We start from the raw sequence: 10,790 nt of genomic DNA on the forward strand, positions 1-10,790 counted from the left end.
GTAATGATGTTTACTTTGAATTTATCTTAGTTCACACAAACACTCCATCCATGCTTTTGTTCCGGCCCTCCGGTCCAGTTTAAGAACCCATTGTGGCCCTCGAGTCAAAAAGTTTGCCCACCCCTGAGCTAGGGCCATCATTGATATTTCTATCTCTCCCTCTCCCTTCCTCTCTGAAATCAATAGAGAATATATGTTTTAAAATCTTCAGTTATTCTCCTATCACACAAGAAAATGACCTGCCTCCTTTTGCATTAGCCAGTCCACAGGCTGTTCTGAAGAGGGCCCAGTGGAGGCAGGGCCGAGGGAAAAGGGGCTCCGTCCCTCTGGAGGAAAAGACAGCCTCGGAGCTAAAGAGGGGTTTCCTTACGGTCAGTGTAAAGATCTACCATGTCAAAATGACGCTCCTCTTCCTGTCAGGCCCATGCACCAAGCCGCAGCCATGTTCCCAGCTACAGAGCAGAGGGGGAGCTGCACATACTGACGAATGGCGCTAATGTGAGGGCCCGGGAAGAACGCAGTGCGCCTTGGAGAAGACGCACAGGAGCCTGGGCTGTGGTGACAGAGGGGCTCTCAGGCTTCTGGCGCTGCTGCGCTGGGCTCACCCCGCCCCTCGGGAGTGGCCGCCCCGCCCTGGGCTTCCCCGCACCCTGGGAGCTACCCTTCCCCTTGCTCCAGGCAGCCTCAAGCCCCCTGCACCCCAGGACTTAAAAGGCATCTAGCACTTGATGAAGCCACTGTACAAGTTCTCTCTCCCATGGGGTAAAATAGGGGATAAAACTTTCATTTTCAGCCCAAACCTCACTTATCAGATTGTACTCGGAGCTGAGGACTCACTTAGGGCTCTTTGGAAATATTTCATCATCCTTCCTGGGAACCTGAATCTAAAGCATCCTTCCTGGCATCCGGCGCCTGCGTTCCCACGGTTAGTAGCCCTAGAATGAACCCTCTTTCCAAAAGGCCAGCCAGTTATCTCAGTATAGCCTCCTATCTTTGTCTTCATATAAACATATTACTACCAAAGAAGTGCGTTTTCACTGCAGTAAATGGAAAAATATAGGTAAAAGTAAAGTGTAAATTTGCTAACATTTTGGTATATTTCAATTTGGGTTTCTTCTATTTATGACTGAATACCTACCAAGAAATAGACCTATATAGAAGCTGAATTCAACAATTTGGGATCTTGTTGCATGTACCAATTATATATCTTTTTTTTTTAACTTAAGATGTTTATATTGAGCTTCTCCAGTGTGACTAAAACAGTTGTTGCTACGAATTCCATCTTAAATCAGGAGATTTCTTCCTCCTCGAATAATGATCCCTATTTTCTGCTGAGAAATGCAATGGTCACTTTTCCATCTGCACTTGCTGCTTTAACTTTGGCTCCAAGGACAGTGGACCCGCCCAGGACCCTGGGACATCAATGTTGAACTGGTGAAAGCGCTCTCTTCAGCCCCCTTGCCCTCCTCCTCCTACAGGCCCCTCAGCCTGTAACTGGAGCCTCAGGGCAGCCTCCCACGTCCACCAGGGCCTGCTTTCCGCTCTATGACCAGAGCAGAAGGGCAGTGAGACGAGATTGCACTCGGATTCCATGGAAAACCCAGGGGCAGAAAGCTTCTGAGAGATGCCCGTGCGCAGGGCACCGCGCTCCAGTTTAAAAGAGTTAAATGATGTGTAAATCAGCATCACCGGAAAAGGTTCCAGGGTTAGCTCTGGGTGGTCCTTGGAGAGATGGATGGGGTGGGGAGAGGGGGAAGGTCTGCAAGACCATCATTTCTTCCATACTAGGAATATTTTAAAAAATATATTTTTATTTATTTCAGAGAGGAAGAGAGAGAGAGAGAGAAACATCAATGATGAGAATCATTGATCCGCTGCCTCTAGCACACTCCCCTACTGGGGGTCAAATCCTCAAACCAGGCATGCGCCCTGACCGGGAATCCAACCATGACCCCTGGTTCTTAGGTAGGCGCTCAACCACTGAACCACGCTGGGCCGGGCATACTAGAAGTATTTTCAGGGGTGGCATTGATTTTATTTTGCATGATATTCAAACATTTAAAATAAAATCAATTAAACCAAAAATAAAGCAAAACTTTGACATCGAGGTCATCTGTCTATATGACCCAACCCTTCTCTGTCTTGGATTAGGAAGAGCTTTGCCTGAAAATGTAATCATTTTTAGCCTAAAGAAATGTGCGCTCACCTCCTCTGCCTCCCTGTCTTCTGTCTGCCTCCTCGTCCCTGCCGAGAAACAGGAAACACGCTTGCTCCCAACTAAAGACAAAACACAGACATTCAGGTGCCTTTTAACGCTCTTAAAATACCACTTAATTAGATCACATTTTAAGTTTTGTAAGATGCCAAGCAATTTTCTTGTTATTGGATCATGTAAAGGAAGTCTTTTTAGAATAATGCTATCTTAGTTTTTAGTCTGAAAATTTGGAATCTCTAAGTTTGTTCATATAGTTTTAAAATTTTTAAATAATGGAGATTTTTAGGGGCCTCCCTGAGCTTGCTGCCTGGGGCGCACTGGCTGCACCTGCTCTCTTGGTAAGCTCACCTTTAAAACAGTAAGAAACAATACTTGTGCCCAGCTGGTGTGGCTCACTGGTTGAGCGTCGACTTACGACCAGGAGGTCAGCCTGGTTTACGGGCTCGATCCCCATTGTGGGGCATGCAGGCGGCAGCCGATCAATGATTCTCTCTCAGAATTGGTGTTTCTATCTCTCTCTCCCTCTCCCTTCCTCTCTGAAATCAATAAAAATATATTTTTTAAAGAAACAATACTTGTGACAAGACAAGGCCATCTATAGAAGAAAACCGTGTTAAAAAATCAGTTCCCAGTGTACGCTGCTGGGACATTTGAACACTGGGGATGGAGAGAACCCCGAAGAACACTGCATACCCTTGGGGGCAAACGCTATGCCTGTGGACACATATCCCAGGCAAAGTAGTACTGGGACTTGGTGCTGAAGTTCACCTGTGTCAGACACTCAGCCCCAGCTTGTGGGGTTGTGGGCACCATGGGGAGAACATCCCCTGTGGGTGCCAAGCTTCCAGGGGAAACACACAGTTGGCAAATCCAGATGAAAGACAAGAAACTGCTAGTCCAGGTCCCTGGCATAGGCACGGGGAAAGTTTCTTCCCGAATGGCACGAGCATTCCTTGGGAAAGAGTGGTTAATTGGATAGCAGTGTGATCAGGTGATCCCGTCCTGGCTCTGAGCTGAGGTTCTGACTCAGGAGGGGGCCAGCGTCCTCTCCTCACCCCTGAGGTTTCAGACTCAGGACAGGGCAGGCTGATGGCCTAAACTGGGGAAGGGGACCAGCATGATGACTACCCATGGACACGCCTGCTGGGTGCCGGGAGGGTTGGGGGGGACGGGGGGAGAAGGTGGGATGGCCCCGCAGGGCAGGCACCCGCGACACTGCTGCTGTGAGGCAGGACTGGTAGCAGTAATCGCCTTAATTTTTCCAGAAGATCCAGAAATCTGGATTTTTATTTGAAATGTTTGGTTTTATAGTGTTGGCTCAGTTTTTCGAAGAACACAATGACAACCACAAAACAAAAAGCAAAACACACTACATCTGGCCCATTAGCAGGACAATCGTCTGTTCCTGTGGGCCCGGGGCCCCCTGCTTACACCTGTGGCCTGGTGTAATTGTCCCCATAAATGGCAGGGCCACCCTCTCACAGGCCCATAACCCTCCTGCCCACAACACTGGTGTGTGTCCACTGCTCTGTCCCAGCGGAACCACTTGGTTATGCAAATGGAAAGCAGAAGCTGTCTGCAGATCTGTGAGATGAAGACACTTGGGAAGCTGAGCCCCTATAGAGGCCAATTGTTCTCTGTGATGAAGTACCAGGGGCCCAGGTGGAGGCAAAGCTGCGTCCCCGACCCCATTTCCTGATAGGAATGGTCCTTCTCTCAGTGAGGATTCGGGCTGCCTTTATCTGCCCAAATGGTTACAAACGTCTTGAACGTGTGTTCCTGTTTGAGTTATGGAAGACCAGAGAAAAACCAAGCCACGCTTAGAGGAAGGGAATTACATTTTATTATTAAATTCTGCACAAGCCCAGAGAAAAATGTGTCTTTCAAATTCTGGACCCCCCAACATGAAGGAAACTCTCTTTATTTATACTTTTTCCAGTCCTTTGTCTGGAATGAGACCTCCGGGCCTTCTGAGAAAGAAGGCCTGTGAGCTGGGAAGGGGCCATGAGACCATATCAAGGCCTGGCCTGGCGCCAGCAGTGACAACTCTGTCTGGGGCATAGTTTACGGCCTCTCTGGAATGGGAGTAGTCTTGTTTTCCTTATTACTTAAGCAAGCAAGTGTTTACAGAAGCCAAAATAGCAGGGTTAACATTTCAAACAGCAGTTTTTATATAAGATGGATGCTTCAGAGTGGCTGTTCAGAAGAGGACAAGAGCTAAGGCCCAGAGGACGAAGGAAGAATGGTGAGCCCAGGACCCTCCTCACACAGGAGCAACAGGTGGGAGATGCTCAGGCCTGTCTGTGTGACCGATGCCCCAATATAGAGCATTCAAGACCCAAAATGTCTGACTCCAAGGAATGATGTTGCAGTGTCTTCTAGCAAATTCTGGGCCCCAGGCCCAGGAATCTGCATGCTATACGTGCTTCAGCCGATTCCCATCATATAGTGCATCTTACTCTGAGAAAAGTGACATTGGGGTGTTAGGACAAGACCACATTCCTATAGAGTAGTGGTTCTCAACCTTCTGGCCCTTTAAATACAGTTCCTCATGTTGTGGCCCAACCATAAAATTATTTTCGTTGCTACTTCATAACTGTAATGTTGCTACTGTTATGAATCATAATGTAAATATTTGATATGCAGGATGGTCTTAGGCGACCCCTGTGAAAGGTTCATTCAACCGCCAAAAGGGTCGCGACCCACAGGTTGAGAACCGATGTTATAGAGAGAGGTGAGGGTTGCCCCATGAAGGAGATGGAGTTGCCCCCTCAGTCATCCTGGGCAGGCTAGGAAGGCTGCCCCTAACAGGTGAGATGGACTGTTTCCTCCTTCTGGGCCCCCTGTTCTGGATCTCAATTCAAGGAACGTAGGAGGCCGGGAAAGCCCCGTAGGCTGTGGGAGAAGCTGGTCTCGGAAGCAGGGAGGGGAGCTGGGGATTAGGCCTGGGAGTGTCCTGTGGCTGGTACCCCAGGAGTGTGACCAGCTATCCCAGAGGTTCCAGAAAGCTCTTGGCACCTGGACAGTGGGGTGGGGACTTAGGGACTTAAGGGGCTCTTCTTCTAGGTCTATGCCTGCTCTGGGGCAGGAGAGAATGTACCCACAGGTGAGCACCCAGCAGCAGAGGCCTTCAGAAGCGTGGTCCTGGAACATGCTGGAGGTGACTCCGGGCAACACGGACAAAAACTTCCCAGAGGCCAGAGAAGTGTGGGAGACCATGGAGGTGCCCCCGCCCCCACAACCTGTGCAGAGAAGGGGCGCACGGAAGAGTGCCGTCTTGCCCGTAACCACGCCGCCCGGCCGACACTGCCGAGCAAACTCGGGCTTTTGTTGCTAAGCTTTCATTTGTCCCCACGACCCCAGAAGGGGCAGGTAGCATTGGGTTATGCATATTAAACCATTTTCCTGCCTATAAACATCTATCAAAATCTGCACTCACATTGCTAGGTCTTATACTTTGGATAAAAATTAATCCTTCTCACAGCAGAATAGGCCGGCTACGGCCAAGAGCAGTGATCGGAGAGCGGGGGTGGCTGAGAGGGAGGGCAGCCTCCCCAAGGACGGTCCGATTCCCTGCGTGTTGGATCCGCAGACACCTTCTGTGGAGACTGAGAGGAGGCGCTGCCCATCCTGGGAGCGAGCCTGCGGCTACGTGAACCACGATCACTGATGGGAGCATATGTTGAGAGGAAAACCAGGTTGAGAAACACACTATAAAGTGCTTCTTTTACCATTAATCCTATGTTAAATTAGGAGTATATGTCTAACCTACTGTACGTACAGTGCTACAAGCTGGTCCCCAAATCTATTATGGCTTCGCATTTCTTTTAAGTCCTACCACTGACCTACACCTTTATCCTATGTACAGTCAACCTGGATGCCCCAAATTTCTCACAGTTCTCAACAGAAGCTACGCCTTTCTTTTCTCTGCCTGTCTCGTGCTGCTGTCTCCTCCTGGAATGTCCGTGCTGTGTCCCCCGCTGACAAAATCTTGCTTAGACTTCAGGTCTCTGGTCACCTACCAGACCCCCCTCACAGTGTTTGAAGCCACTTAGAAACGGGAAGCTGTAATGGTTACTTGACTGGGACATGGGCTACCCAGATGTTTGCTTGGCCATTCTTCTGGGCGTCTATGCGGGTTTGTGGGTGAGATTACCATTTACATCTGAGGACCGAGGGAAGCAGGGGCTCTCCCCGTGTGGTGGGCCTCATCCCCTGGTCCGGGCCTCAGTGCACAGGGCAGGGGAAGGGAGAACTTACTCCCGCAGCCCGACTCTCTGAGCTGGGGTGGTGGTCACCTCCTGCCCTCAGGCTGGAACTTACACCATCAATCGGGCCTCCTGGTCCTCACGCCTTCGCACTCGGACTGGAAGCCACACGCTGGCTCTCCTGAGTCTCTGCTTGTGGACGGCAGATTGTGGGACATCTCAGCCTCCAAAGTCACGTGAGCCAATCTTTAATAATAAGTTTATATACACATACATGTAACATACATACTAGTATATCACATATAAAATACATATGTAATACCCTGTATATATGTACACATACATTTATAATATTTGTGTTTAGTGTGTGTAGATATATCTATAGCTGCAGATTAAAAACATAAATGTATTATGAGGACCGGGCTCACGTTGTTATGGAGGCTCAGCAGTCCCACGACCTGCCGTCTGCAGGCTGGAGACAGACATGTGCCTCCTGTTGGGTCGGCTTCCCTGGAGAAGCCTGACTAACACAGACCCTATACCGTGTCCGCTCTCGGTCCCCAGCAGCCCCACCTCCACCACTTCGCTGCTCCATCTGCTTAGCACGGAGCCTCCTGGTCCATAATGGCTAAGCTGCAGCCATCGGGTTTGCGTTGCAAGCCGCCGGGAGGAGGAAGGGGAAAAAAGGGGGGGTTCCCCTTGCCTTTCGGAAGAATTCTCAGAGCCTAATCAGTTTGGCTCAGTGGATAGAGCGTCAGCCTGCGGACTGAAGGGCCCCAGGCTCGATTCCGATCAAGGGCATGTACCTTGGTTGCGGGCACATCCCCAGTAGGGGGTGTGCAGAAGGCAGCTGATCGATGTTTCTCTCTCATCAATGTTTCTAACTCTCTATCCCTCTCCCTTCCTCTCTGTAAAAAATCAATGAAGTATATATTTTTTAAAAAAATAAACTGCCATTGCTAACATGTTAAGTGTATTTCCTCCCTTCTCATGCAATAAAATGCCATCTATTAAAAAAAAGAGAGAGAGAATTCCCAGAAACCTCACATGACCCTCCATTTACATGGCCAAACTTTGCTACAAGGACTGGGAAATAAGGATGTTTAGCCCAGTAGATGTGTGCACTAAAACTCTTATCACTAAAAAAGATGGGAGGCATGGCTAATGGGAGGCGATTAGAAGCCTCAGCCACATGCTGGCAAAAAGTAGGTGCTCACGGGATGGCTGCTAGATGTGTGTATTAAAGGGGGATCAGTCGTCACTGAAGGCTCATGATGCCTGATCTTGTGATATGCTGAGTGTTGTTGGTCTGGGAACATTTTTATTCATCGTACCTCCTTCCTCTGCCAAGGCAGGCTCATGATAAATTACCACGTCCCCTAAATTAACCTATATAGGTAATGTTAACCCAACTAAGATGTCAACAGGATTTTCCAAAACAAGAAAACTGATGATCAAGTTTATATTGAAATATAAACAAATTATAGCAGTAAAATAATAATAATAATAATAATAATGGAAATCTGTTATCTGTAATATAGGACATAATAAAAAGCTTTTCAAACCAGTAGGAAGAGTCAGTCTAAAAACGTTGTTAAACAACTGGATTGCCATCTGGAGGAAAGCTGGATTCCAATTCTACCTTATTCTAGAATAAATTCCAGATGGATCAAATATTTAAACATAGTAAATAAAATCACAAACTTGAAATCTTTTTTAAAACTCTGAGTGAAGACCTTTCTAAGTACAACTCAAAACCCAAAGACATAGTAGAACAAATGGATAAATTCAACTCCATAGGAATAAAAATGATTTTGTGTTTTAAAACTGTAAATAACCTCAAAAGTTAAAATACAGATAAGGAAAAGCATTTTCTGTGCATATCTTTAATATATACAGTGCTCTCACAATCAATATGAAAAGAACAGAATAAAGGCAAGGGATCTGAAAAGACAATTTATAGGAAAGGAAATATAAGTGTTCCTTAAACATAGGTTAACCTCACTCATAGTAAGATCAATGCAAATGGAAACTGAGGTAATAATTCAAAAACTGAGATAACCTTAGCCAGTGTGACTTAGTTGGTTTGGTATTGTCTCATGCACTGAAAGGTTGCCAGTTCGATTCCCAGTCAGGGCACATGCCTGGGTTGTGGGTTTGGTCCCTTGTAGGAGGCATGCGGGAGGCAGCCGATTGATGTTTCACTCTAACATTGATGTTTCTCTCTCTCCCTCTTCCTTCCTCTTTCTAAAAATCAATAAAAATATATATTTTTAAAAACTGAGATAGCGTGCTCGCTTCGGCAGCACATATACTAAAATTGGAACGATACAGAGAAGATTAGCATGGCCCCTGCACAAGGATGACACACAAATTCATGAAGCATTCCATATTAAAAATAAATAAATAAAAACTGAGATAGCATTCTGGGTTGGCAAAGTTGTGAGGAATGGGCACTCATGCATTGCTGGAAGCAGTATAAATTGACTACATGTCTGCAGAGCAATATGGCAATATCTGTTAAATATTGAAGGCATCTAGATTCAATAGATTCCTCTTATCATAAAGATTTATATCCATACATATAAATTTCCATATGTACAAAAAGTCTGTATATCATGGCTTGTAATCAAAGATTGGGAAATGCCCCATAACTGCTAACATAGGACTGATTAAATGAACCACAGTTCCTTCTTGCAACGGAGCCCTGTGTCCTGTAAAGAGACTGAGAGAGATTTTTGGAGTACTGTTCTGGAACAACCTCCAAGATATATTGCTTAAGTCAAAAAAGCACAAAAAGCATGCTATAGAAGGGCATATATGTTATGATTTGTGAAAAAAGGAGAAAGAACGTATGTATATACATTGAAAAACAAGAATCAAATGAAAGACTGTACTAACGAGAGATTCCAGTATGTGGAGAAAGATCCAAAGGTCTGTCTCCTCAAGAAATGGTGCTGGGAGAGCCGGGAAGCCACATGTAGAAGAAGGAAGTTTGATCCTTACCTCACACCATATTCAAAATCTAATTCAAAATGGATGAAAGACCTGTATGTAAGAGCCAAAACTATGAAACTTTTAGAAGAAAGTATAGGGCCATGAAGACTTGCCCCTATACTTTCTTCTAAAAGTATAGGGGCAAGTCTTCATGGCCCTGGATATCAATGGTTTCTTAGCTATGACACCAAAACTATTTAGTTGCTTATGCAACTAAAGAACAAAATAAATTGGGCTCCATCAAAATTAAAAACATCTATCCTTCAAAGGATTCCATGAAGAAAGTGAAAATACAACCTACAGAATAAAAAAAGCCATATATCTGTTAAAGGATTTCTATCTAGCATACATAAAAAATTCTTACGACTCAATAATAAAGATTGAGTTCATGTTAAAATAGACAAAGGGCTTGAACACACGTTTCTCCAAAAAAATATATACAAATGGCCAACAAGCATATGAAAAGACTAGAGGCCCAGTGCACAAAAATTTGTGCACTCGGGGGGGTCCCTCAGCCCAGCCTGTGCCCTTTCACAGTCTGGGACCTCTCGGGGGATGTCCACCTGCTGGCTTAGGCCCACTCCCCTGGGGGATCGGGCCTAAGCTGGCAGTCAGACATCCCTCTGGCAGCCCAGGAGCCCTCAGGGGATGTCCACTTGCCAGTGGGGAGCAGGCCTAAGCTGCAGTCGGACATCCTTAGCACTGCTGAGGAGACGGGAGAGGCTCCCGCCACCACCGTTGTGCTGGCAACCATTAGCCTGACTTGTGGCTGAGCAGAGCTCCCCCTGTGGGAGTGCACTGACTACTAGGGGGTATCTCCTGCATTGAGTGTCTGCCCTCTGATGGTCAGTGTGTGTCATAGTGACCAGTCATTCCCAGCTGCTGTTAGGGTCAATTTGCATATTACCCTTTTATTACATAGGATAGAGGCATGGGAACCCCCATGAGAACCCCCCCCCCCCACACACACACACACACACAGGGGCCTCAGGATAAAGTAAACTCTTCAGCCAGGCCTCTGAAACCCTTTGTGATCAGGGCAGCAGTGAGTAGGTGATTCAAGTCCCAGACTGGAGCATGTATGCTGGGGACTGCCCACTGTCTCCTCCACGGCCCTAAGCAACCATGCCAGGTGCCCTCCTGTTATACCCTACTTCCCCTGGTAAAATGCCACGCACCTCAAGTGGCTCCTCTTGACATATCTTTCCTCATCCCTTCTCTCCCATCCTCTAGTCCAATGGTTCTCAACCTGTGGGTCGCGACCCCTTTGGTGGTCGAACGCCCCTTTTACAGGGGTCGCCTAAGACCATCCTGCATATCAGATATTTACATTACGATTCATAACAGTAGCAACATTACAGTTATGAAGA

At 46.9% G+C, this 10,790-nt stretch overlaps 1 non-coding gene across 1 annotated transcript; it reads left to right on the forward strand.

Annotated features, from left to right (window-relative positions):
* Positions 1–8,713: 8,713 nt before the first annotated feature.
* LOC118679385 lies at positions 8,714–8,820 on the forward strand. The gene has a single exon (XR_004975224.1). It is a non-coding gene; the product is annotated as a U6 spliceosomal RNA (small nuclear RNA).
* The last annotated feature ends 1,970 nt before the right edge of the window (positions 8,821–10,790 follow it).

This window comes from Myotis myotis, unplaced genomic scaffold (assembly GCF_014108235.1).
Source record: "Myotis myotis isolate mMyoMyo1 unplaced genomic scaffold, mMyoMyo1.p scaffold_m19_p_24, whole genome shotgun sequence".
Classification (NCBI taxonomy): Eukaryota; Metazoa; Chordata; class Mammalia; order Chiroptera; family Vespertilionidae; genus Myotis; species Myotis myotis.